Here is a 27,814-nt window from a genome sequence, read left to right as displayed (position 1 = left end):
TCAACCCTAGGTTCGTTTTCTTCAAGATGAAGGTAAATAAAAGTGCCTGGTGTGGGAAGGATTCGACAGACAGGCCCATCACACTTCACACTGTGAAATCCACAGAAGTGCTTGACAAGAGTGACTTAACTCAGCCAAGCTAGAAGGGCCTCGAGGAACACCCACCCCAACCTTCTCATTCTACTGAGAGGAAATGTCAGAGAGGGCCTGTGGCTGACCCAAGGTCTGCAAATGAGCCCATGGCAAGATGGGGGCTGGACCCAGGTCCCGGGGCAGTCACCTAAGCTGCACAGGCCCGAGCAGCCCCTCCTAGTTATAGACTCAGTCTACCCCAGATGCCTGTACCTCTGGGGTACCTGCCCCTCACAAGTGCTGGGCTTGCCAAGAGCTGTGGGCAGCTCCCCCAAGGCCACATCTTTGCCTCACTACCAGAACTCAGCCTCACGCCAGACAGGTGACAAGCCTCACCTGCTGTAACCTGACCGATGATGAAACTCAGCAGTAGTGCTCCTCCTCCCCCCTCCCCCTGCATCCCAGCATTCCTCAGGCTGGCCCTGTGCCAGGCTCAGTCCTCTGACCTATCCCAACCCAGTACAGCAGGGGGTTGGGGGGTAAAGGAAGACTGGGCATGAAAGAGATGGAGGTGACATCAACAAGCAGAGAGGACAGACAGGGGACAAGGAGGCCTGAAGAAAATGAGGCAGGCCAGCAGGCCAGGAAGTGTGCTTGGGGCCAGATGGCTTGGTACAGCTGGAGGAGAGAGAGTGATTGGAGGGTAGGGGGCCGGGAGAGAGGGCCAGAAAGGATGGTGTGGCTGCTGCTGGGACAAAGGTCCCCAGGCTGAGGGGGCTCTGGACGAGCTCCCTGCTAGGTTTCTGCCACACAAAGGTGCTAATTAGGCAGAGGGAAGCCCGTCCTGCCAGGCATAACCAGCCGCCTTCCAGAGCCACAGAGCTTGTTCCTGGGGTGAAGGAGCCTGCCAAGGTTGCATCCTGTCCCCAGGCCCCCGGGGGTATCCTGTTCGAACCTGCTCTTACAGGAACACTTTTCACCCTTGGTGTCTCAGAGTAACGGCCCTGGAACATCTCTTGGCCCTTCCACAGCATACATTAGAGCCTGCCAATTAACTCTAGCTGAGGGGCAGACCTTAACCTCCAAGGGGCAACCAGGAAAGTAGAGGAGGAGTTTGGGCTCCGAATCCCCCCCCACCACGGAGGCTTCTCAGGGTGTAGAACATGGAGGAAAACCAACCCCTCATGGGACAGCAAGGCCAAGAACAGGGAGCGATGTGCCCAAGGTCACAGTATCAGTCGATGCAGACAGACACCTGGCTCTGGAGGCACCAGCTGGCAGGCCTGTGATGACAGGACACCACCGCCACCCCAGGCCCCGGCCTGGGCATCCCACGCTCTCACCCAAAAACACCTCCAGAGCACAGCCAACACTGCTGCAGCACCTCACCGCCCCGTCCCCCTTCTCACACTTCTCACAGAAGCCCAAGGTCACACACACCTTCTAGCACAGGTCTCTCTCGCACGCTGATGGCTCCAATCTCCAGTGGCAGCAGAGAAGTGGGTAGGGCGTGTCAGCAGCCACCTGTGGGGAGTTCTCAAGTTAAATATCCCATGGGGCTGGGGTGGGCAGGGGGGAAGGAGGAAGAGGGATGATGGAAGAGGGAAAGGCTGAGACCACCAGCAGAAAGCACACACAAACATCACGTGGCTGAGAGAGAGGGCTTCACCACAGTGCTCTGGAGAAACCAGAGAGAGATTTGGAGACTCCAACAGGTTTCATAGGGCTCACAATCAGGTTTCCCCTCCAGGAAGGAACACAGACTCTGGAATCTCCCAGATTGGAGTTTAAATGCTTCTCTGGGGCATCCCACAGTATGACCTCAGGCGGCAGCTAATGAGCCCCTCTGAGTCTGGTTTCCTCATCTTATAAAGGAGTACCTGAGGCATAAAGGGAACGCAATGACTGATGGTTATTCACGTCACTGGGGCTTTCTGCACTAAACCGCCTTCACCCCTTTATGAGCATCCTGAGGGCAAAAGGCATAGGCACTTGTCCAGTTAGGGGTCAGAGGATGAGCTGTGAGAACATTCATCTGTGACTGACTTTCTAAATAACATCTGACCTACCTTTCCTGCAGGGGTTGTAAGCCAAGGGGCATGGGTGTGCTCACAGTATCACAAGGAGGGTGCTCAGCATCATGGTCACCCCCCTCCAGACCATGGCCCACGGTTCCTGAGGGCAGGATGACAGTCCCCTGAGCCCTTGGCCCTGTGGCCTCCAGCTCTCCCATATCATCCACCGAAGTCCTGTCTTTATAACCTGTTTGTCTTACTTGATAGATGGTGCCTGGTGCCTCTTCCCCTCTCTGGAGGACAGAAAGAAGTAGAGGGAGGGGTAAATGTCTTTCCACAGGTTATGGATGAGGAGACGGAGGCAGGGACATGAAACTGTCTGGGGTTCCTGAGCACTCAGCCTGAGGCTGGTTCTCATTCGGAGGCTGGGAGCTGTGGAGACACTGGTCTGGAGTGGGAGGGAGGGAGCATGAAGAAATCTGAGGGCGAGTGCCACAGGGATGAGCTCACACCAAACTTTTCCCATATTTGTCAATAAATATACACTAGATATCTTTGTTCCATTAAGAAAAAAGAGGGATCAGATAATCCAATAGGAAAGATAGAAATCATCCTTACCATCTTCCTTACCACCGCTAACAGCTGCACAGCTTCCCGTGGGCCAGGCAGGTTCTAGATGCTTCTTCACACATATTAACTCACTTAATATATTGTCACAATGACCTTATGAAACAGATCCTTCACTATCTCCATTTCACAAGTGAGAAAGGGTCTTAAAGAACTTGCCCAGGGCCATTGCAGGGAGCAGCCGGGCTGAGATCTGAACCAGGAGATCAGATTCCCTATGCTGCCTCTCACCTCCAGGTCTCCCCTCACCTCCTAAGCCCCCCAGGTGACAGCTTGGAGGCAAGCTCTCAGGCCCCGAGGTTCCAGTACCTGCAGCAACTGCCTCCCAAAGTGCTCCTTCAACTGGGGGAGCCAGACTCAGATCTGCCAGATGGAGTCCACATAGATGTTTCTTCTGGTCCCTGGCCTCGGCCTTCTGCCTTCACCTCTAGGCAAAGAGGAAGTAAGGAGGCAGGGGCCAGAATTTACCATGATCTTCTGTTCCTGCTGACTCAGAATCCCAGAACAGATGGACAGGGGAATTTCTGAATGAGTAACTAACCACAGAAGAATAAAGTTATGTAAATCAGCCTACAGCACAGGAGAAAACTAGGCATGGGCTTTTGAAAATTCAGGCAAAGGAAGTGGGAAAGGCTCAAAATGTGTGTTCCGTCACTGTCTGCCTCGGGGCAGAGCCAGGCCTGTTGTGGGTTTCTAGACTACTCCTGATTACAAAGCTAGAGGTTTTTACCCCACGGGCAGCAGCAGAGGAACTGCTAAACACATCTGTATTTCTCCCACCAAAAGAAGAGGGAGGCCCTAGGACACAAAAATCAGACAGACAAATGATGGAGCTCTGAGTCCTCTCCCTTCCTCATGTTGTTTTTGCTAAAGTGCTTTTATTAACAGGCTGCTTGTCACCATTTCCCTCCAGCAGCTTCTAAAACTGAGCCCAAGAAATGTATCAACAGCTCTGCCCCAGCAGGACAGGAGGTAATGGTGGGGAACACTCAAACTCTCCATTACAAACCCTTTCAGCAGAGGGGGCTGCCCCTGCAACACCCAGGAGGGAGCTAGATGATCAGGGCAGTCTGTGCTGCCCTGCTTAGACTGAGCTTGGAGAGCAAGAGGGAGAGAATGGGGCAGCCCCGGTGGCCCAGCGGTTTGGCGCCGCCTTCAGCCCAGGGTGTGATCCTGGAGACCCGGGATCGAGTCCCAAGTCAGGCTCCCTGCATGGAGCCTGCTTCTCTCCCTCTCCATCTCCCTCTGCCTGTGTGTGTGTCTCTCTCTCTGTCATGAATAAATATGTAAAATCTTTTTTTTTTTTTCTTTAAAAAAAGAGGGGGAGAATGGATAAGCTTTAGCTGGAATTTTTTTCTATAATCTTGAATGAAGTTCTCTTTCCTTCTTGAGCACTTTCTTCCATAAAACCGTCCTGCTGGTAAAGGTGAAGATTTGTCACCATCGTAGGCTTACAACTCATTCTGGCACTTGGTCTGCATTCATTTCCAATGGGGAAGGTTCAGGCTGGGTCCAGGAAGCCACAAACAACAAGCTGGAGTACATCCAAAGGCAGCCACTGGGGTAGCAGGGTCTCCAAATGAAGTTATCTGAGAGACAGCTGGTGGAGCTGGAGAAGAGATTGGGTGGCGGGTTGTCAAAGACTCCCAGGTTGTCATGTGGACAGGGAAGCAGGCTCTCTCTCTCTCTCTCTCTGTCTCAGCTAGCAGAGACAAGGCCAGAGGAGGGGCAGACCTGAAAACCAGGGCTGCCCAGCAATCAGAGGGAGTGCTCGTCACTGGGAACATCCAAGCAGAAGCTAGCTACTAGCTACTGGGCTGCAATCCAATGCAAGCCATGCGTGAGAAGGGGAAGCCCTGAGGACCCCTCCTCCTGTGAGGATATCTCTCCTTTATGACAGTTCCACACAGTGAAGAGTGGAGTGACCTCAGGAATACAGGGTCTGTTGACTGGTTTTGTACTATTCTCATGTATGCTCAGCACTTCACACATGAACTTGCCATAACCGTGTAAAGGAACGTACTATGCCTGCCACACAGGAGGTGCCCATAAGAGATCTGCTGAATGAGAGGTGAATGTGTAAATGGATCCCTTTTACCAAGGACAAAACTGAGGCCTGCAGAGACTAAGTGCCTTGCCAATGTCAAGTATCTGGGCAGCAGCACAGTTGGGCTGTGCCCTGCATTCTGAGCCCCAGGGCCTGTGTCCTGATTCACTGCAGTGCTTGCTATGGCAGCTGCCTTCAGAGACCTGTTAGAGTCCACGGGCCGTGACCAAATGCAACCAGCACATCACTAACTGGCAAGTTCTGCTTTCCAAATATGCTCCAAGAAGCAGGCATTGCTCTTATACAAGAAAATAACAAAATTTATCCAGATGTCCAGATCAGCCCACCATCCCACAACCAAAGCTGTGGCCACTGGAGAACCAAGTGGCCAATCAAAAAGACAAGCAGAAGAGTCAGTCAAAAGATTAAAATGAAATAGTCGTCTGTGAAGCTGTGGGGAAACTGGAACCCTTACACGCTGCTGGTTGGGGTGGAAGATAGTACAGCTGCTTTGGAGAACAGTCTGGTAGCTCCTTAAGAGGCTCAACACACAGTTACCATACCACCCAGCAATTCCCCTTCTAGGTATTTGTCCAAGAGAAATAAAGACACACGTTCACAGAAAAAACTGGGCATGGAAGCACCTGGCTCAGTCGGTTAAGCATCTGCCTTCGGCTCAGATCATGATCCCAGAGTCCTGGGATAAAGCCCTGTGTCAGGCTCCCTGTTCAGTGGGGAATCTGCTTCTCCCTCTCCCTTTGCCCCTCCCCTTGCTTCTGCTTTGTCTCTCAAATAAAATCTTTTTTAAAAAAAATTGTGCATGGACGTTCAGAGCAGCATTGGCCATAACAATCTAAAGGTGGAAACAACTCAAATGCCTATCAACTGAGGAATGAATATGGACAAACAAAATGTGGTATGTCCATTCGATGCACTATTGTTTGAACTTAAAAGGAAATTCTTTTTTTTTTTTTTTAAGATTTTATTCATAGGGAAAGGGAGAAGCAGACTCCCTACTGAGCCAAGAATCCTGGGATCATGACTCAAGCTAAAGGCTAACATTTAACCAACTGAGCTACCCAGATACCCCTTAAAAGGAAATTCTAACACAGGCTACAACGAGGGTGAACCTTGAGAATATCATGCCAAGGTCAAAACCATAGGTAAAAGACCACCTATAATATGATTTCCTTTATATGAAATGTCCAGACTAGGGCAATCTATATAGGCAAAAAGTATGTTCGTAGGGTCGTTTGGGGGGATGGGCATGACTGTCAATGGGCAGAGGTTTCTTTGACAGGGGATGAAATGTTCTCAAATTGATAGTAAGGAGAGTCACGCAGCTGAGAGTATGCTAAAAACCAGTGAATTGTTCACTTTAAATGGGTGGATTTTATGGTATGTAAATTATACCTTAATAAAGTGGTTTTTAAAAGAAGAATCAGTTGGCTATCTTCTTCAATTTTAACAGATCACAGGGAGTCTGATAAGGGATAGAGATTAAGGAGTAAATCAAGGGAAGGCAGCTGCTCATGAACTCATTGCCTCTTACCATGTCCAAGATGCTGTTTATTTGTTCAACAAATACTTATGAGAACCTACTGTAAGTCATGCACTACGCTACATCAGAGGTCAATAAATGACAGGCTGCTGGCCAAATCCAGCCCACTGCCTATACAGCCTGCAAACTAAAAGTGGTTTTTCCATTTTTATGAGGTTGGAAAAAAATCAAAAGCAGAATAATATTTCACGACATGTGGAAATTATATGAAATTCCAATTTTGCTGTCCATAAATAAATTTTATTGGAATCCAGCCACACTCATTGATGTACACATTGTCGATGGCCACTTCCGTGCTGCAAGGGCAGAGCCGAGTAGCTACAACAGAGACTGGACAGTGGGCAAAGCCTAAAATATTTATAATCATGTCCCTTATAGGCAAAATGTCCCAACTCCTATGCTAGAGCCTACAGATACAGTAGAGGAAGAGGGATGAGCCACAGCAGCCCAGGACTCTGTCTCCTGGAGTTTATGGTCCAAGGAGAAAGACATTCAAGTCTGAAGACCACACGGGTGAATGTACAGTTATAAATGGAGAGAAAGGTTCTGAAGGAAAGAACCCACAGACCAATGAGCGCACAAAACAAGGGCACTGACCCTGACCAGGGATCAGAGAAGGCCTTGTGGGCAGACTTAACTGACACCTGAAGGAACATATGGGAGTCACATCTGCAAAGGCCCTGGGGAAAGGGAGCATGTGTGCAGCCTGGAGAAGAGCTCGAAGGCCACCAGGCCTGCAGTACAGAGTAGAAGGCATGTCTTTAGGGGTCAGCGATGCTCCCAAGTCTGTGCTCCCCTGGACACTGTGGGAAGGGGGCTGAGAGCCACTTAAGAGTGGCAACTGGGTACAATCCCTGTGCTCGATGATCTAAGTAGACACAGGTGGGAGTCCTCATCAACAGAAAAAAATATTTCTTGATCTAACAAAGTACCCCTCACTTTCTTTATCCAGCACCATATAGGACACCAAACAGGAAAAAGAGGCAATCTGAGACTTCAAAGGAGGACACATGTAGTTTAAGAAACAAGCCCCAAGTCCTTGGCTTGGCTCCTCATCATTGTGCTCACCCGATGCCCAGAATGTGCTTCCCCAGAGACCACAGAGGACTGCTCTCTTGATTCCCTAAGGTCCCTAGATCCCTGGATGAGAGGCTCTTTCTGCCACCTTACTCAAAACAACTCTGCCCTGCTGCCCTCCCACAGGCCCCATGTCCTCCCTAGGTCCTAGGCCTGAGCCTGCTTTGTTTGCACCACCACACTCGACTCTGCCTGTAATGCAAGTATCTGTTCATTGAGCCACCCTGCCGAGAGAAGACAAGCTTTATGAGGACAGGAACTTTGTTTTTCCCCTACTCTGTTCCCAATACCAAGACCTGACATGGAGTCAGCTCTCTAATTAATATTTATGGAATAAGTGCAAACACAAACACTTAAACACTAAAGGGTAAATGCCCTTGACCAGTGACCCTTGGCAAGTTACTTCTTTATGGCTCCATCTCCATATTAGAAAAATAAAAATAAGGGGTGCCTGGGTGGTTCAATCAGTTAAGCATCTGCCTTCAGCTCAGGTCATGATCTCAGGGTCCTGGGATGGAGCCCCATGTCAGGCTCCCTGCTCAGTGGGGAGTCTGCTTCCCCTCTGCTTCTCCCTCCCTCTCCACTCATGTTCTCTCTCTCTCTAATAAATAAAACCTTAGGGGGGAAAAAAAAAGAAAAAGAACATAAATACCTACTCTGTAAGTAAGTAAGGTAATGCACATAAATGTTGATCACGACTTGACATCGTCACCTGCGTGAGAGGTCTATTTTGTGTCACATGTTCACAGAGGCATTTTAAATATGTATCCTATTTCATTCTCATGTAAACTCCCATGAGATAGATTTCATTAACAATTCTCTTTGGGAAGAGGGGGAAATTGAAGCTCAGGGATACCAGGTAAACTGTCCAAGGTCGCACGGTGAGTAAGCAACAGAATTAACATTCACACTGGCACCATCCGGCTTCAAGGTCTGTGCTCTTTTCCTTTCTGCCCAGCTGCAAACTCAGTCAAAGGCTGCTGAAGACAGGGAGTCAGGCTTATTCTGGAGCATGAGGACTGTTCATGAAGGAGGTGAGCTCAGATTCTGTTCTGAAGGACTGAAGGGATTCAGATGAGCACAAGGGCAGACAAAAGGCATTCTGTGTCCAAAAAAAAAAAAAAAAAAAGGAGGTGGGAGCAGTTCTTTCCCATTACAGACCTATGCTGTCACAATACGAGCAAGAGAGGACAAGTGGTGGAATCACAGGACTAGCACTTGGGAACCTTGGATGCGTCCTGTCTAGCCACTGGCTTTATAGAGCAAGATACCAAGGTCCAAGGAGGTAGAGTCCTTGAAAGGCTGCAAAAGCCACAGATTGTACCCCTGCCCCTATGCACTCAGGATCATCTTCTAAACGAGATGCATTCTTATTCTTCTTCATTTAATTACTTTTCAAAAACTATAGGAGTAATGCATGCTCGCCGCAGCCAGAGAAAATAAACCAAGATGAGGGAAAAGCCCACCGTGTCCCACCATTAGCCATAAACTCTGTTAAACAGTTTTATATTTAACAGGTGTGGAGTTACATCAAGCGGCTGGCATTATCAGAACAGTTCGGACCTGGGGTAAATTGTAGTTTTGTTTCCGTTTTTATGTCCAAGTCTCTGTGCAATTTGTTTATTTGTTCCCTCACTCATTCGGCCAGTGACTACCGAGCTCTCATGTGTAATGCACACAGCTCCAGGTACCAGGGACTCTGCCAGGAGCAGATATAATAAAATGGTCCATCATTCCTTTCCCACAAACGCTGAAGAAACACACCTACCAGTGTGTGAAAAACAACATATAAGGGCAACTAACCATATCAACTCTGCTGCGGCTTAACCTCTCAGGAAGAATTCGTGCGCTTACCTGTGCTGCCCCCCGAACTTCACTAAAACAAGAATGAAGAGACTTTTGAAGGCATAAACCCACAATCTCAAAGACAGCAGAAGGAGAGATGATAGCCATAGCCACACAATTAGAGAGACTGGAGGGCACAAGGACAAATGCTAATTCACTTAGGAAACTTGGGTGCACTGAATCCTAAAGCACCGGCATCCCAGGAGGCATGGGGACCGACAGCACCATGGGGGCCTGATTATAAGTGTGCCTGAGAAAGAGTCCCAGGCCCCTAACCTCCTCCCCCACTTCTCTCAGGCAGGCCAGTGTCCCACCCCATCCCAGGGGTTTATTCTTTGGAGAGGACAAAGTGGAAGATGTGCGGACTGGGGAAGCAACAGAGGGAAATGCTGAGCACCACGTTGGAAACAGCTAAGTTGACGTACAGAAGACTGAAATCCCTGCCCTCTCCCCCATTAGGCTCCTGAGCACAGGGGGTCAGACTTAGACTTTCCAGGCAGACTAGCAGAAGAGTCTCCTCTAGGAAATCTGGATAGCTCAAGAGAAATCCCTAAGATACTTACCAGGTTCTAAGTGAAACAGGCCTGCCAGGTCACCCTACATGAGGCCCAGAATCCACAAGAGCCCCCCACATAAAAACACACAGACCGTAATGCCCCACACAGATATATGCAGCCCACCAAGGGTCACTGGACCTCTGGAGAAAGCCGGTCCCAGGGAAGACAAAGGAAAAGCGCACACGTGCATGCACACACGCACGCGCGTGACACACACACACACACACACACACACACACACACATACCTTCCAGGCAATGGTAAGGAAAAATCCTTCCCTTTAAGATATAACTATCATGATTAGCATCAGAGAAATGAGAGGTGATACTGCATCCATGAAACCAAAACAGGCTGCTATTTTTTAAAAAAGATGTATCTAGAAAACAGAACTCTTACAAATGAAAAATATGCTAATTAACATGAAAACCCAATACAAGCCCAGATGATAAAGCTGAAGAAATCTGCCAGAAAGGGGTGAGAAGAGGAGAGAGGACGAGAATAAATCACAGGACCAATCTGGGAGATTCAGTGTCCAAATTCTAGGAGCTCCAGAGGAAAGAAGAAAGAAAACAGCAGAAGGAAATCATCAATGAAGTAATTCCAGAAAGTTTCCCAGAACTGAACTATGTGTTTCAAGACAGAGAGGTCCCCAGTGCCCTGGATGAACATGTACCTATAATAAAGCTATGTCGCTTGTGAAGTTCCATAGCTCCAAAGACTTTCACACAGGACACTGGCAACTCCAGAGAGAAAAATCCTTTGTTATCCACAAAGGATCAAAATGGGAATGGCATTGGGGCACCTGGGTGGTTCAGCTGATTGAGCAACCAACTCTTGGTTTCCCCTCAGGTCATGATCTCAGGGTGGTGAGATCAAGCTCTGTGTTGGGCTCTGCACTCACAGTCTGCTTGAGATTCTCTCTCTCTCTCTCTCTCTGAGTCTTCCCCTCCCCTGCTCACATGTACACATGCTATCTCTCTTTCTAAAATAAATAAAATATTTATTTAAAAATTGGGAATGGGGATGCCTGGGTGGCTTAGTGGTTGAGCATCTGCCTTCGGCTCATGGTCCAGAGATTGAGTCCCACATCGGGCTCCCTGCACGGAGCCTGCTTCTCCCTCTACCTACATCTCTGCCTCCCTCTCTCTCTCTCTCTATGAATAAATAAAATATTTTTTAAAAATGGGAATGGCATTAGACTTCTGGACAGTAATCCTGGAACTGAAAAGAAAATTAAGCAATATTCTGAACACACACAGAAAAAATCCCAAACCAAATGGCAATAGGGTGTGAGTACAGAATGAAGGCCTTTTCAGATCTGTAAGGCCAACATTTACAGAGCACCTTTCAGGTGGCCCATTGCATTTCCTGTATAAAGGGCAAATTTCTCACTGCCTATCCCACGAGGCTCTAAGCTAGAGACTCCTCTGGAAAGCTTCAGCACAAGTGGTTACATAGGAAAGGGGGAAGCAAAGGACACTTAGCGGAAGCCCGGACAATGACAATGGATCCTTAAGACTAAGTTAAGGAGGATGTACAGCACAGTGCTGTTCCAGGCAGCAGGAATGCATGCAAAGCCTTGGGGCCCTGTCACCAACCATCAATTTGCTGAGCACCAACAATGGTCCTAGCCAACAGGGGAGACTCAAGTCAGGAACAAATGAACCCACACCCAAATAGCATTAGTGGTATTACCAGGTATTTGGGTTTGTTTTAATCCTCTTTTCTGGAACAAAGTGATATACAAATTAATAAAATATAACCAATCTAAGCATGAAGAATAAGGACATGGAGGCAGGAGGCTGGCTCTGAGTATGATCAAAGAATCCCTGGAGCATCCAGTAGCCTGACAGGGCACAGACCACCATGAAGCCAGTGCCATGACAGGAAGGGGAAGCCAGACCTAACAACAAGCAGGCAAAGGCCCTGGGTGAAGGGTACTCGGCATCTAGGTCCCAGCCGGGGGCAGGGAGGGTCTCTATACTTGGGCCGTCTCTCCTCACCCCCACCTCAGACTGGAAGAGCTTTTAGGCTCAGAAAGATCCCGGGGCCAGGTGACTAGAAAGATGGCCAGAGTCAACCAATTGGTCAGCCAAACCGGCTGGGAAGGCAAGTCAAATTTCCAGGTCACCCCTCACCTTTTACAGACTTGCCTGGCCTCCCAGGGTCTTCATACAGATTCTTACTTGCTGGATGGAGAGGGCAGAGGACCCCCACCAGAGCCCAGTAATCTCTGTCCCACCCCTCCCTCACTCTGACTCAAATGGATAAGGGCAGCTTTCTAGATAGAGCCCCCACACTTGGAGCCCCCCACAGACAGGAGGCGGCAGGAGGCGGCTGCTGGCTCCAGTTTCATTGGATTCCCACAGCCCCGTGACGATGTCATGTTCCACAGCGATGGCATGTCAGCCGCAGTGAGATTTCTGAAATAGAAACAAAGTCAGGGGCCTGTTTGCTTTGCATCTGTGGCTGGTAACCCGCTGGGATCTGAGCAGCCAAGAAGGAGCCATTCCTTCCCAAAATGGCCCTTTTCTACCCTGCAGAACAATGCGCCCTCCTCCCGGGGGGCCCACAGAGGTCTGGCGCTGCGGGTGGTAAGTATCCAAGGTTGTGGGGAGCACATCCAGCTCCAGCACAGGCTGACACGGTGCTGCCTCCTCCAATGCTTTCCCTCTTTTTAAGAATCTCCTTCAATTGGCACCGCCAGGCCACATCGGCACTAGGTAAGAGCAAGAGTCCCAGCTCAGCCCCACCTCCCACAGACTCAGACACCAGAGCACATGGTGGTGCAACCCCCAAGCCCCAGTTTCTCACCTCAGCTCAGCTCTTTCCTCCCTGCCCCACTTCAGGCAAGCTGCACCCAAGCCTGGGCCCGGATCTCTGACTTCCCTCCCTCACTCCACCCCAGCCTCACTCCCTTACCCCAACTTTCCACCCTGCAGCACATTTTTTGTTTTTATTAAGTAAACTCAACCCCCAACATGGGGCTCGAACTCACATGCCCAAGATCAAGAGTCCCATGCGCTATGTATGGACTGAGTCAGCCAGGTGCCCTAGCCCTTTAAAAAAAAAAAAAAAAAAGGAAAAATCTTCCCACTTCCTTAGGGAGCAATAAATAAGAGGATTAAGGAAGTGACATTTTGAAAGAGATCTAAACTACTTGGAAGAAAAGGGAGAGATAAAACACAGAGTACTCTGGCCCAGACTTCACTCAGAAGGAAAGGGAGACTCTGGCTCCAGGAAGAGGAAGACTATCTGCAGCGGCCTCCTGCCTACCTACCTCCGAGGCGCTGAGCTTCCTCCCTCCCCCCTACCCCGGTGATCAGTAGCAAAAAATCCAGGACTCTAAGTACAGGGTTTGTCTAATATGCCATACACAAAGACACATGGCCCTCTTGGGCCCTGATAGACTACAGACAGGCACAAATTCCACTCCCCAGGCTGCCTTCCCTCATCTGGAAGCAATTCGCCCCGGCCTCCACCCGGCAAGAGCTGAAGGAGAGAGCCTGCCCCTCACCCCTCCTCGGGGGGCCCACTAAACACCTGAGAGGAACCGAAGAACAGGCACAGGGTCAGCCTGACTACCACACCCAGACATTTGTTCACTGCCATCCTAAACAATCCATCCTTTTGCCACTGAAAACTAGACAATGGTCAAGTACACAAACTTTGGGATCAAATGGTCCTAAACTGACAGCCAGCTCTACCAGCTGAGTCTGAGTTTCCTCCCAAGGAAAATTGAAATAGAGTTGTCGGGAAGATAGAATGCCACCGTGCCTGGCACTCAAATAAGCACTTGTTATTACTGTTACTGCTGCTACTGCATACTCTCAGTCAATTCTCTACATAACAGCCAGTGAGCCTTTTGAAATATAAGGCAGGTCTGTCTCTCCTTGACCAAACTCCCCCATTGGCTCCCACTTCGGCACCGTACAAGCCAAAGTCCTCAAAAAGCCTTTCAAGGCCCTATGTGATCTGAGTACCATGACCTTTCCCTTGCTCACTCTGCTCTGACTGAACAAGCCTCACACACTCCTACCTCAGGGCCTTTACACATCATATTCCCTCTGCTATGGGATGAACCTCCCCCAGACATCTTCAGGATGGGCTCCATCACTTTCTTCCATCACTGCTAAAATTCACCTCCTCGATAAGGCCTAAGTACACTGTTTAAGCCATAATCCCTGACTTGCCCTATTTGACCACCTTCTCTATTTCATTCTTCTCCATAGCATTTGTCACCACTCAAGATAATACAGAGCTTAAATTATTTGTGTATTGTCTATTTCCCCTACCAAAATCTAAGCTCTTGAGAACAGGGATTTTACTTCACTTCTGTATCCATCCCCAGGGCCAGAAAAAGGAGCCCCTCAAACATTCATGGGATGAAAGAGTTTCAGAACACTCAAGGTGAGCTAAGCCGAGGCCAGGATCAGAATCACAGGTCCTCAGCCCCCACTTAGAAGCTGGAAGACCTCTGAGGCTCAGTGGCCTCCCCTAAAAAAAAAAAAAACAGTCCTCATTCTAGCCACTCCTCAAGGTCATTGTGGGCAGTGGGCAGGGGGGAATGACCTCCTCGATATGATGGGCAGGGGATGATGCCTGGGAATATACTTTGATGCTTTCACAGTGGGGCACCCTACAGAAACAGAAGACCCCAAAACGTTCCTCCAGTGGCATCCCCCAGGCCAACTCTCAGTGCCAGGGCGGGGGCCCTGAGAGCTCAGAGGAGATGGGCACAGGGAGGGAGGCACATACACACAGTTCCTGCCTTGATGAACCGGCTAAGTCAGGCATGAGGTATTCAGAGAGGTGGGCACAGCAGGTACTATTCACCACCAAACCCATGGTGCCCAGGACCTGCTTACAGATGACCAACAAATCCCATACTGATAACCACAGAGAGAACAGAAAGATCGCCACTATAAACACCCTGAATAAAGTATTTGTTGACCTAAGACTCTGTGCAGACAACAGCTACCATGCACAACTCTGACAAAAATAGTGAATATATTTTTCTTATCTTCAAATCAAGGGTGAACAAATTTAGGAAACCTTTTTCAGTGAGTGCATTTCAAGAATTAGGCCCAAATACTACCCATCATGACCGACTGCACTCTGTCAATATTAGCTGTAATTATATCATTGTTTTTATTGTTGTGTTGGCAGCCCTCCAACAGAGCAAGCAGGCAGCTGGGAGACAAAACACTTCAGTTTCCCACCTAACAGTGAGGCGCCTGGGCACGCTCCTTCCCCACTGCATGTCTTCCTCACCCGTGAAATGGTACAGGACAGGCTGAGGGCAGCATGGGCCTGGCCACACAAACGCTGGGTCTCCTGCCTCTGGGATGCTTTCATTCGGTCGTCAAATGTCTACCAAGGGCCTACGTTGTGCCGGTTGCTGGCTCTATACTGGATGTGCCTAACAAACACGGAGAGCAATGCACCTTCTCTGCTGGGGCTCCCTTTCCAGTAGGGGTGCTGGCTGATGAGCCCAAATGCAGCTGGGCTCCAGCCCTCCAGGGAGGTCAGTTTCCAGATTATACTCCCTTTGTTCCTAGGGAGGAAGGACTCTCCCTTTGCAAGAGGTGCTGTGCGTCTACTGAGGAAGAGGGTAAGCCCATACTGTCCAGGACTGTGAAAGCTGCTCTGGGAGCAGGAGCCTCAAACATTTGTCTTTCAAATGAGCCCATCCCCCAGCTTCCTGGTGGAGCTTCTGTTCTTCCCATTTGCAGAGGAAGAGACAAGGCTCCTCCATGTCAAACTTGTGTGACCAAAGACCAGAGAATCCAAGTCCAAATTCAAGAGTGCTTCTCACGTCCATGACCATGTATGGCTCAGTAAGCTGAAGGAAGAGGAGCAGCACACCAAGAAAGGCCCTCAGGAGCTCACGGCCACTTGGGGTCAGGCCAGGGTTCTCAACTGCCAGGAAGATTCCTCATTTCAGGCCCACTTCCTGGAAAGTCCTTCCCCCAGAGCCTACCCAGCTGTGACTAACCCCACCCCCCACCCCCAGGCACAGCTGTGTGCTGCAGAAACAATGAGGGAGGCAGATGCCTTCCAGGGAGGCACCACAGATTCCCTAGCACACCCCCCAAGATGTATGAGTTAGCTGATAGAGGCTCCTTCCACGGAGTGGTAGGGCAACAGCTTCAGGGAAGCAGGAGATGGGGCCCTTGGCCTCTGGGCCCTTCTGAATCGCTCACACACACACACACACACACACACACACACACACACTCTCCTCCAGCCACTGAGCTGCAGACCTATCCTTCCTTCTTGGGCTGGAATCTTATTTGGAGCTCCCTAAAGGCCACCTTAAAAATGAGAAAAGGCAGGTGCTTGAAAACTCTCTTGAGAAATCTGCCAATACCACTACTAAACGGGCCTCTATAGTGTGCCAGGTATCATCCTCGCCCCAGTGAGGTGACACCTCCCTGGGAGCTCTCTGTCCAGGGAGGAAAGGAGGCCCCACACAGGAAGAGACACAGTCTCAGAGAGGCAAGTCAATGAACAGGTCAAGAGTGGCAGTGTCTGTTCACAGCGATACTCATGAGCCTTGAGAGTGGCTGCAGCAAGGCTGCCAGACTTCGCTGGGTAGGCAGGTGGGAAAACAGTGGGCTAACCAGAATCATCCACTGTCTCAAAGGCACTGTGTATCCACACACAGAAGACAATGGGACAAGGCACAGACATAATGAACCAGCCCAGATCCATGGTGTGCCAGGCAGGCTGAAATCAAAATGATGGACATGAGCACAGACGCTGAGCAGCTGGTCTGCAAGGCCACCAGAAGGAGTCCACTTTAGGCAAGGATGAAAGAATGGGAGGGGTTTTGCCAAACAGTATGAAAGGAGCATTCATTCAGGTGTGGGGGTGTGTGTGGGGGGGGGGACTGGGAGTTGCAAGGAGGGATGAGTCATGGGGTTCAAAGGAAGAAGATTTAGAATCATTGAATAGAGAAGTATCTCAGAGATGATCTCACACAACATTGTATCTAACCTTAAAATTCCAAACACAAACCCTCTGATTAATAAACATCAGTTTTTACTTAAACCTCACAAGTGATGAAGAACTCCCCACCTTCCAAGACAGCCCATTTGTCAGCTGGATAGCTCTAGAAAGTTCTTCCTACAAATGGATCCAGATCTGATCTCCTGGAATCCCCTCACCCACGGGTCCTAGGTTTGGCCCTCTGAGGCCACAGGACATAGCATGTTTAAGTCCTCTTCTTCCACATTAATCTCGCACATGTTAGAAAGCGATGACTGTGCCCCCCTTAATACTCCATAAAAACAATTTCCAGACTAAATGAACATTCCCAAATCTTTCATCTGATTCTCATGTGGTGTAGTTTCCAGCATCTTAATCACCCTTCTGTGGATGAATTCAGATTTGCCAGTATCTCAACCAGAATTAACAAAACCCAATGCCGCAGATGTGGTATAAGCGCTACAAAGCACAAAGAGAGTCTGAACTCCATACCTATTGTTCTTCTTAACAACTACATGGCATGGTTAGCTTCTAGCCTCTTTCATTTCTCATGCATCATTCAAACAAACAGGAGCTGCTTACTAGATGGCAGGCACTGCACTAGGCACAAGGGAAAAACTGTATTTTCTTTGATAACAGCAACAACAAAAATGCCATCTCATCTTTGTGTTCAGGGAGACAGCTTACTTAGAGACAACAAACAAGCCCAGACAAAATTATGAGCAAAAGGATATGCTGCTTTGGGGTTCTTGTAGGGCTGCTGACTAGAGACACCTTCCCTGGGGGGTAAGGAAATGATGCCTGAGGCAAATCTTCCAATAATGCTGGCCTTCCATTTATCACCATGCTGGAGTAACAGGGACTGGCTCTACCCTCCCACTTTGAACAGAATGGAAGAACACCTTCAGATGCAGGACAACAGGCAGCACAGGACCGTAATCCTTGAGAAGAGGGAAAGGAAAGAGTGAGTCCTGTGACTGCCCAGCTGACTGCCTGGAGGCGGCCTGCACACAGCTGCACAGGAAAAGGAATCCAAATGGAGCCCAGTGGTCTCAACAAGCTGAGGAGACAGAAGTTAGAGTTCATGGGAGCTAGAATTTAAGGTGGAACAGTAGAGAGGAGGGGCTGCACAGAGAGGGTGCTCTAGAGATATGCAGAGGAGTCCCTTTGATTCTCTGGCTAATCCACACACATGTGGAGTGAAGCTCCACAAGACTGGGAAGAGAATCAATGGAGAGTCATAGGCTACATGATTTGTAGAGCACACACACTCCCCCCTTTGAGAGCGGAGAGACCTCACCATTCACAGGGCACTGGGCTGAGTCTTCAGAAGGGTAGTGCCTTAACAGTGAAGCTAAATTAGCCCTAGACTAAAGGCTGCTCTGGATCCACCCTAGCAGAGCATAAAGGCAAGCCTCGAATATTAAACTGATCCCAAGCAATTTTAAATGCATGCCAGAATAAAATCCAATGCTATTTAAAGAAATATAACAAAATCCAGCAACATTAAATTCACAATGTCTGACATCCAATTGAAAATTAGCAGGCATTCAAAGAAGCAGAAAAATATGATCCATAACCAGGAGAAAAATCAGTTAACAGACCTAAAAATGACAGAAATGACAAAACTAGTAGATGAGAACGGAAAAACAGAGACTTTAAGTGTGTTCCATCTGCTCAAGAATGTAGAGGGAAACATACACATGATGAGACGAGAAATGAATGATATAAAAACAACTCAAATCTACCATCCAGGGAATAAGAAATATCTGAAATGAAAAATACACTGGATAGAAACAATTAACATCAGATTGAACACATATAGTACTGTATCAGAAGACAACAGCATTGTACTTGAAGATGTAACAAAAGAAACTGTCTCAAATGAAGCACATAAAGAAAAAAGACAAAAAATTAATAGAGCATCAGCAACCTATAGGACAACATCCAAGAAGCTAACATACATGTAACTGGACTTCTAGAAAGAGAAGAGAGAGGAGGCGGGAGCAGAAAAAATCTTGAAGAAGTAATGGCTGAACAAATTTTCCAACTTGCTAAAACAATGCAGATAAGAGAAAATGCAATGCAGGATGGGAGGGGCATTTTAAGCAAGTAGACCACACCAGGGACAATGGGAAATGAGAACTTGCATAGTGGGGAGAGAGAAGAGGGATTACAGGTAATTTGGCATTACAGAAACAAAAGGTGCAAAGTGGCACCAAGTGAGAAGCAGTAAGACTGGCCAGGGGCAGGGGCAGGCTCTGAACCCTCGGACCTCACCTTATAGGCCAAGGGATGATCACCACATCCCAGAGTGTCCAGGGACACTTTAATCAAAAGTGTCCAGAGAACAGAAGAGAGGTTTGAGGCCAGCTGTGACATCTGAGCCTTCAGCCACCCACCCCCACCCCAACATGAGGCTGATCAGTTGTGATGCCCACTCTTGGACCCCATATGGAACAAAGAGCAGAGGCAACAAAAACATCCCGCCCATCTGAGGAAGTTCTTCCTCCCTTCAACCTGCGGAATCAGATAATTCTTTTTTTTTTTTTTTTTTTTTTGAATCAGATAAGTCTTAAGCCAAAAAGGACCTCCGGGATCAGAGAGTCATTTTACAGATCCAAAAGAAAAAAAAAAGCCCTAAGGCCTAGAGGTGTAATAAGGATGGTCCAGGACAAGCCATGTGTCCTGCCTCTTGCTGGATTACTCTGTCCACTGCCCTATGCTGCCTATTCCAATCCCAACCACCCTTCCAGAACTATGGACTGCTCTGGATGATACTAGTGAGTATGTGAATGTCTACACACGGCCATCTCTACATGTCCATTCTAGCTCCTTCAGTTCAGGGGAAGGGCAGATTCCTGGCATCACTGCTCCCCTGAACTTCTACAGGGTAGATGCTCAGTATGTATCCCCTGTCGTACACTGAACAAATGTGACTGGGACTAACTGTGGGGAAGGTAGGAAGAGGTAAGCCTCCCTGAAGATCTGAGGCCACAGCTGCCCCAAGCCTGCCTAAGTCTGAGAGGGACAGGGAAACAGAAACAGGCAGGCAGAGAGATCCAGAGAGCTCAGCCCACTGACCCAGCCAATGGGAGCTCCCAGGAGACCCCCTAAGAGGCAACGATGGTCTAGTGGGAGGAGGGACATTCCTCTGACCTCTAAATCCTGCTATCAGATTGGCCCTGAGCCATGCTCAGGGCATGCCCCATCCTCCTCCCCAGGGAAGGAAGAGGAAATCACCTTAACTCTCCTTCTTTCCCCCTCCTCCCCTAGTAGCACCAACCCTCAGCCCCATCTTCAGGATGGGCTCTGGGTTGGGCGGCACCTCTTTACAGGGGTTAAGAATGAACACATTCTTGAGCTATTCTTGGAGCCTCGATTTTTATCATCCTTCCATTCTGGTCAATTCTGAGAGGCCTGTGGCTGAGAATGCCAAAGAGATCTGAGCCTGGCCCACCAAACCCAAAATAACCCCACACGTGCCTCTCCCAAGTCCCCACGGATCTGGCCATTTGGGGTGTTTTCCTACAAGGCTGCCCCCAGGCCCCACGAGGTCACTTCAAACACAGAGAACTAAGAACTCTGAGGTGCCCCCTGGGTGAACTGAGGAAGATGAGAGCAGGTGTGGGTATGTGGGGGTGGAATAAAAGAGAATCCTGGGTGAAGATCTAGAAAGTCTGGCTCCAGCCTCCTCTGCTCAACTGCCTGGAGATCCTGGGAAAAGCAGCCTCAGTTTTCACAATTGTGGTATTTCTAAGCAGTGGCATCCTCTCCACCTCCCCTCAGGAAAGGCAGTGAGAGTTTCAGGCAGAGCCACAACCCCATGAGTATGGAGCTCCTGACCTAGGAGTCCTGTCTCCTCCCCAGAGACATTTCAAACCCCTGCACTTATGAAGGTGGATGGTTTTAAATCAACCAGGTGCTCTAAGTGTCTGGGGAAATGGGCTAAATTAGGGATACATTTCTTTTCATATCACAAATGCAGTATCCATTCATTCCAACAATATTTGAGTGCCTATCTGGTGCCAGACAATGAGAAAGCAGGCAAAGCATCAGGGAAGAGGGAAAACAAGGGCTCTGCTCCTCAGAAGGAATGAAGATCCAGGGACTGAAGGGAGCCCTTAGCTGCCCAATGGCTCAGCGGTTGAGTGTCTGCCTTTGGCTCAGGGGGTGATACGGGGGTCCTGGAAGGTTCCCCATGAGGACCCTGCTCTGCTTCTCTATGTCTCTCATGAATAAATAAATAAAATCTGGAAGGAAGGAAGGAAGGAAGGAAGGAAGGAAGGAAGGAAGGAAGGAAGGAAGGAAAGAAGGAGGGATCCCTGGGTGGCGCAGTGGTTTGGCGCCTGCCTTTGGCCCAGGGCGCGATCCTGGAGACCCGGGATCGAATCCCACATCGAGCTCCCGGTGCATGGAGCCTGCTTCTCCCTCTGCCTGTGTCTCTGCCTCTCTCTCTCTCTGTGACTATCATAAATAAATTTAAAAAAAATTTAAAAAAAGAAGGAAAGAAGGAAAGAAGGAAGGAAGGAAGGAAGGAAAGAAAGAAAGAAAGAAAGAAAGAAAGAAAGAAAGAAAGAAAGAAAGAAAGAAAAGGGGAAAGGAAAAGGAAAGGGGAAGGGAAAGGAAAACGGAAAGGAGAAAGGAGAAAGGAGAAAGGAGAAAGGAGAAAGGATAAAGGAGAAAGGAGAAAGGAGAAAGGAGAAAGGAGAGGAGAGGAGAGGAGAGGAGAGGAGAGGAAAAAGAAAAGTCCCTACTTATCAGAATCCGAGAACACTGGTGGAGGCTGCAGAAGTCCTGAGTCTGTGGCAGCACAAACGCTGCTTGGAAGCTGGACAGTGGGAAGGGCGGGGTGGCAGCAGGGTCTGTGGGGACCAGGCCCCTTCCCCACTGGGTCTATGAAGTGGCAGCATCTAATGCTTTATTCGTGGGCTAGAGCCAAAGGAGATAGGCCCTGTGGTCTAAAAAATCACCTCCCCTTCTCCTTTGCCCCAGCATCAGGGTGGGGCTCCCCCTCAGGAGCCTCTCATGCTCAGCCAGCCCAGCCCCCTAAGAGAGGGTCAAGCAAGCATTTCCGCCTGGGCTGATCAGCACTTGCACCACCAGAGCCAGTGACCAGACAGCCAGCCACCCCCAGAAGTGGGGACAATTCTGTGGCTTCTGCCCCTGGTGGCGTAAGCAGCTCCTACAATCAGCATTAGCATCCCAAAAATCAGTGCCCCAAAAGCCTTCCCAGAGAAGAAAATGTGCTTGGTTCAGGTCCTCCTGACTCTACTTTCCATGTGCCTCAGACTTAACTGGAATGTCAGAAGGGGAGCTCCATGAGGGAGGGGCCGCTCTGCCTGACCTTCCAGCCTGCGGTATTCAGGCCAAGAGCTGGCTTGAAGCGTCGACCAGCTCCCCCAGCCCTGGGCATGGTGGCACCCGCTGCTAGATTCCCCATCAGCCAGCAGAGTGTAGGCCCTCTGGGGAAGTCACTCACATGTTCCAGAGATGCAGCTGCTGCTCTAGGCTTGAAGAATGGTCCTCGAGGCCCAAGGCATCCCCAGGGGAGGGTCATTCTTCTCCTACAAGGACACCTAAACTTGTTAAACCACCCAGAGGCATCCAGATAAGCAGTGAAGAAGGTGGATGATGAAGGTGAGGGAACATAATTTTTGTTCCACACGTGAGGTGTAACTAAAGCAGTGAGACTTCAGGTGGGTCCAGGCAGGTCTCTCCTTTGAGCCCTACAGAGGGCTCTGGCTGCATCTACAGCCACCTCCCCCACTTCCTGTTCGGCCTTCAGAGACCACTCCTGGGAGCCAGGGATGCGGCAGGACCAAACTCTGGGAGGAACCGGGAAAACCCACAAAACAGGAGACAGCGGGAGGCAGCCAAGAACAGAGAGGGCTGGGGACTCACCTAACCCGATGTCCCTTTTAATAATGTATTGCACACAATTTATACTCTAGTCAAATGCTTTTTCTTTTTTTTATTGAAGTATAATTGAGATACATTATAGTAGTTTCAGGTGTACAACATAATTCTACATTTGAACACATTGCAAAATGATTGTCACAGTAATTCACTTTACTGTCACCATACGAACTCACAAAAATTACTTTTCTTGTGAGAGGAACTTTTAAGCTTTATTTTCTTAGCAACTTTCAATTTTGCGACACAATATTATTGACTACAGGTCCTCATGCTGTACATTACAGCCCCGTGACTTATTTTATAAGCAGAAGTCTGTACTTCCTGATCTCCTTCCCCTATTTCACCGAACCCACAAACCCTCTCCACTCTGGCAACCAATTATTCTCTGTATCTATGTTGGGTTTGGTTATTTGTTTTGTTTTTCAGGTTCCAGATATAAGTGAAATCATAAGGTATTTTTCTTTCTCTGTCTGCTTATTTCACTTAGCAGAATACTCTTGAGGTCCATCCATGCTATCACAAATGGCAAAATTTCTTCCTTTTATTGAGTAGTATATATTCCATTGTATGTATATACCACATCTTTATCCACTCATCCATTGGTGGATACTTAAGTTGTTTCCATATCTTAGCTATTATAAATAATGCTGCAATGAACATTGGGGAACACATGACTTTTCAAATGAGTGTCGTTTCTTTTGGAAATTGCTGGATCACATGGCAGTTTGATTTTTAATTTTTTGAGGAACCTCTACACTCTTTTCCAGAGTGGCTAGACCAAGAGTATACAAGGAATCTCTTTTCTCCACATCCTTGCCAACGCTTGTTATTTTTTGTCTTTTTGATAATTCTAACAGGTGTGAGGGGATATCTCATTGTGATTTTGACTTGCACTTCCCCAATGATGAGAGATGAGAGAAGTTGAGCATCTTTTCATGTGTCTCTTGGCCACCTGCTTGTCTTCTTTGGAGAAATGTCTATTAGCTCCTCTACCCACTTTCTGATCAGATTGTATTTTTGTCACTGAGTTGTAGTTCTTTCTGCATTTTGGGTATTAATCCCTTTTCAAATACATGATATGCAAATATCTTCTCTCAGGTTGCCCTTTAATTTTGTTCATGGTTTTCTTCACCGTACAGAAGCTTTTCAGTTTGATATAGTCCCATTTGTTTATTTTTGCTTTTGTTGCCATTGCTTCTAGATTCAGATACAAAAAGATCTCACCAAGACCAACGTCAAGGAGCTTACCACCTAGGTTTTCTTCTGGCAGTTTTATGGTTTCTCGTCTTATATGCAAGTCCTTAATCCATGTTGAGCTGATTTCTGTGAATGGTATAAGACAGTATTCCAATTTCATTCCTTTGCATGTAATTGTCTAGTTTCCCCAACACTTACTGAAAAGACTATCCTTTCCTTATGGTATGTTCTTGTCTCCTTTGTTGTAAATTAATTGACCATATATGCAGGGTTTGATTTTTGGGCTCTCTGCTCTATCCCACTGATGTATGTATCCGTTTTATGCCAATACCATACTGTACTGATTAGCATAGCTTGGCAGTATAGTTTGAAATCAGGGTGCATTATGCTTCCAGCTTTGTTCCTCTTTCTCAGGATTACTTTGGCTATTCAGGATCTTTTGTAGTTCCACACAAATCTTAGGATTGCTCTATTTCTGTGAAAAAAAATACCACTAGAATTTTGATAGAGATTACACTGAATCTGTAGATTGCTTTGGAAAATACAGACATTTTAACAATATGAATTCTTCCAGTCCATGAGCACAAAATATCTTTCCATTCATTCATGTTTTCAATTTCTTTCATCAATGTCATACTTTTCAGTGTATAAGTCTTTCACCTCCTTGGTTAAATTTAATCCTACGTACTTTGTTTTTTTTGATGCAATTTGAAATGGGATTGTCTTCTTAATTTCTCTTTCTGATAGTTCATTCTTAGTCTATAAAAAATCAACAGGTTTTTGTATATTGGTTTTCTACCCTGCAAATTTATCAAATCCATAGAAAAATTTTTTGGTTGAGGCTCTAAGATTTTCTATATATAAATCATGTTGTCCACATGCAGTGACAGTTTTACTTCTTTTCTAATTTCAATGACTTTTATTACTTTTTCCTGCCTCGTTGCTCTGGCTAGAGCTTCCAATACTATGTTGAATAAAAGTGGCAAAAGTAGGCATTCTTTTCTTGTTCCTGATCTTAAGGAAAAGTTTTCAGTTTTTTGTCATTGAGTATAATGTCAGCTGTGAGGTTGTCATTTATTGCCTTTATCATGTTGAGGTATATTACATCTATAACCACTTTGTTGAGAGTTCTTACCACAAATGAATGTTGAATTTCTCAAGTGCTTTTTCTGCTTCTATTGAAACAATCACACAATTTTCTTTCATTTTAATATGGTGTATCACACTAACAGATTTGAAAATGTTAAAACACTTCTGCAACCCTTGAATAAACCACACTCGATCATGGTGTATGATGCTTTTAATATACTGTTAAGTTCAGTTTGCTAATATTTTGCCACAGAGTTTTTCATCTATGTTCATCAGGGATATTGACCTATAATTTTTTTGTGGTGTCCTTGTCTGGTTTTCATATTAGTATCTTGGAAGCATTCCCTCTCTTCAACTTTGTGTAAGAATTTGAGAAAAGGCTAGGTATTAAATCTTCTTTGAATGTTTGATAGAATTCACTAGGGAAGGCTTCTGGTTCTGGACTTTTTGTTTGTTGGAAAGTATTTGGTTATTAATTAAATCTCCTTATTAATCTATTCAAAAGTTTTACATTTTCATGATTCAGTCCTGGAAGATTTTATGTTTCTAGGAACTTACCCATTTCTTCTAGGTTGTCCAGTCACTGGACATACATGTTTGTAGTAGCCTCTCATGATCCTTTGTGCTTCTTTGGTATCAGTTGTAACTTCTTTCATTTCTGATTTTATTTATTTGAGCCCTGTCTTTCTTCTCTTAGTGAGTCTAATTAAAGGTTTGTCAACTCTTCTAATCTTTCAAAGAACCAGCTCTTAGTTTTTCTGATCCTTTCTATTATCTGTTTAGTCTCTATTTCATTTGTTTCCAGTCTGATCTTTATTATTCCCTTCCTTCTATTCATTCTGGGCTTAACTTGTTCTTCTTTTTCTAGTTGCTTTAGGTATAAAGTTAGATTTTTCTTATTTCTTGAGGTAGGCAGTTATCACCATGACCATGCCTCTTAGAACTACTTTTGCTTCATGCCATAGATTCTGATATGTTATAGTTCCATTTTCATTTGTCTCAAGGTATCTTTTTTTCTTTCTTGTTTTAATTGACCCATTGGTTGCTCAATAGCATGTTGTTAATCTCCATATATTTGTGATTTTTCTAACTTTCTTATGATTGATTCCTAGTTTTATACCATTGTGGCTGGAAAATGCTTGATATGATTTAAATCTTCTTAAATTGGGCAGCCCTGCTGGCGCAGCGGTTTAGTGCCGCCTGCAGCCCAGGGCGTGATCCTGGAGACCCTGGATCAAGTCCCACATCAGGCTCTACATGGTGCCTGCTTCTCCCTCTGCCTGTGTCTCTGCCTCTCTCTGTGTGTGTCTCTATGAATAAATAAAAAAAATCTTTAAAAAAAATAAATAAATCTTCTTAAATTTATTGAGATTTGTTTTGTGGCCTAACGTGATCTATCCTGGAGAATGTTCTGTGTGCACTTCAGAAGATTGTGTATTCTGCTTTTGGGTAGAACATTCTGTACATATCTATTAAGTCCATGTGGTCTAATATATCATGTAAGGCCAATGCAATGTTTCCTTGTTAATTTCTGTCTGCATGATCTATTCATTGATGTCAGTGGGGTATAAAAGTCCCCTGCTATTATTGTACTGCTATTTTTCCCTTTAGGTCTGTTAATATTTGCTTTGTGTATGTATATGCTGCTACATTGGGTATAAAAATATTTACAAACGTTGTATCTTCTTGCTGATTGGCCCTCTTATCATTATATAGAGTCCATCTTTGTCTTTTACTATAGTCTTTGTTTTAAAGTCTATTTGGTCTGATATCAGTATAGCTACCCCTGCTTTCTTTTGGTTTCAATTTACATGAAATATCTTTATCCATCCCTTCACTTGCAGTCTCTATGTGTCCTGAAGTGAGTCTCTTGTAGGTAGCTCATAGTATTCTTCTGGGTTTTTTAAATCCATTCAGCCACTCTATGTCTTTTGATTGGAGAATGTAATTACTTATATTCTATGGAGAATTTAAGGTACATACTTATTGACATTTTCTTGTGGGTTGTTTTTTTATTTTTTGTCTTCTGGGGTCTTTTGTCTGTGTTGTAATTCCTCTCTGTTCCTATGTCTTCTCTTGTTTTTTTTTTTTTTTTTTTCCCTTGTGGTTTGTTGACTTTCTAGAGGGTTGTGCTTAGGGTCCTTTCTCATTACCCTTTGTGTATCTACTATGAGTTTTTGCTTGGTCATCACCATGTATGTATATACGTATATATATTGCTGTTACATACTTATATATATAAAACATATAACACATATATATACATACATAAGTATATAACAGCCCATATATATAGCAATCTATTTTAAGTTGACAGCAGGTTGTTTGAATGCATTCTAGAATATAGATTTTACTCCCCTCCAACACTTTATACTTTTAATATCACATTTTGTATCTTCTTTGTGTATCCTTTAACTATTGTAGTTATGGTTATTTTTAATACTTTTAACCTTCATTCTAGCTTTATAAGTAATTAGTCCACTACATTTACAAAATACATTTCCTGGTAAGACTTTAACTTTCATGTGTTTTCTTGTTACTAACTAGTCCCCCTTTTTTTTTCAGCTTAAAGAAGTCCCTTGAATATTTCTTGTAGGGCCAGTGTAGTGTTGATGAACTCCTTTAGCTTTCAAAAAGCTTTCTCTTTCAACTGCGAATGATTACCTTGCCAGGTAGAGTATTCTTGGTTGGAAGGGTTTTCCTTTCTGTACTTTGAATATATCATGCCATTCCCTGCTGGCCTATAATGTTTCCACTGAGAAATCTGCTGACAGTCTTGGGGGCCACCATGTATGAAACAAGTTATTTTTAAGAT

The 27,814-nt window shown here is 46.5% G+C and overlaps 1 protein-coding gene across 7 annotated transcripts in view; it reads right to left on the bottom strand.

Annotated features, from left to right (window-relative positions):
* TSPAN9 (tetraspanin 9) overlaps positions 1-27,814 on the bottom strand; it is a 198,086-nt gene that overhangs the window by 154,731 nt on the left and 15,541 nt on the right. For 4 of the 7 annotated variants that reach the window (XM_055315439.1, XM_055315445.1, XM_055315442.1 and 1 more), the window contains one exon: positions 1,513-1,596. The exons of 2 other annotated variants lie outside the window; for them this stretch is intronic. The gene's annotated coding sequence lies outside the window, so the exon portion shown is untranslated. Of the gene's footprint in view, positions 1-1,512; positions 1,597-22,276; positions 22,345-27,814 lie in introns of those variants that run through there. One more of the 7 variants, XM_055315443.1, reaches the window with a different exon arrangement.

This window comes from Nyctereutes procyonoides, unplaced genomic scaffold, assembly GCF_905146905.1.
Source record: "Nyctereutes procyonoides isolate TBG_1078 unplaced genomic scaffold, NYPRO_anot_genome, whole genome shotgun sequence".
Taxonomy (NCBI): Eukaryota; Metazoa; Chordata; class Mammalia; order Carnivora; family Canidae; genus Nyctereutes; species Nyctereutes procyonoides.
Note: the sequence above shows the minus strand (reverse complement) of the source record. Positions and strands in the feature narration are given on the sequence as shown.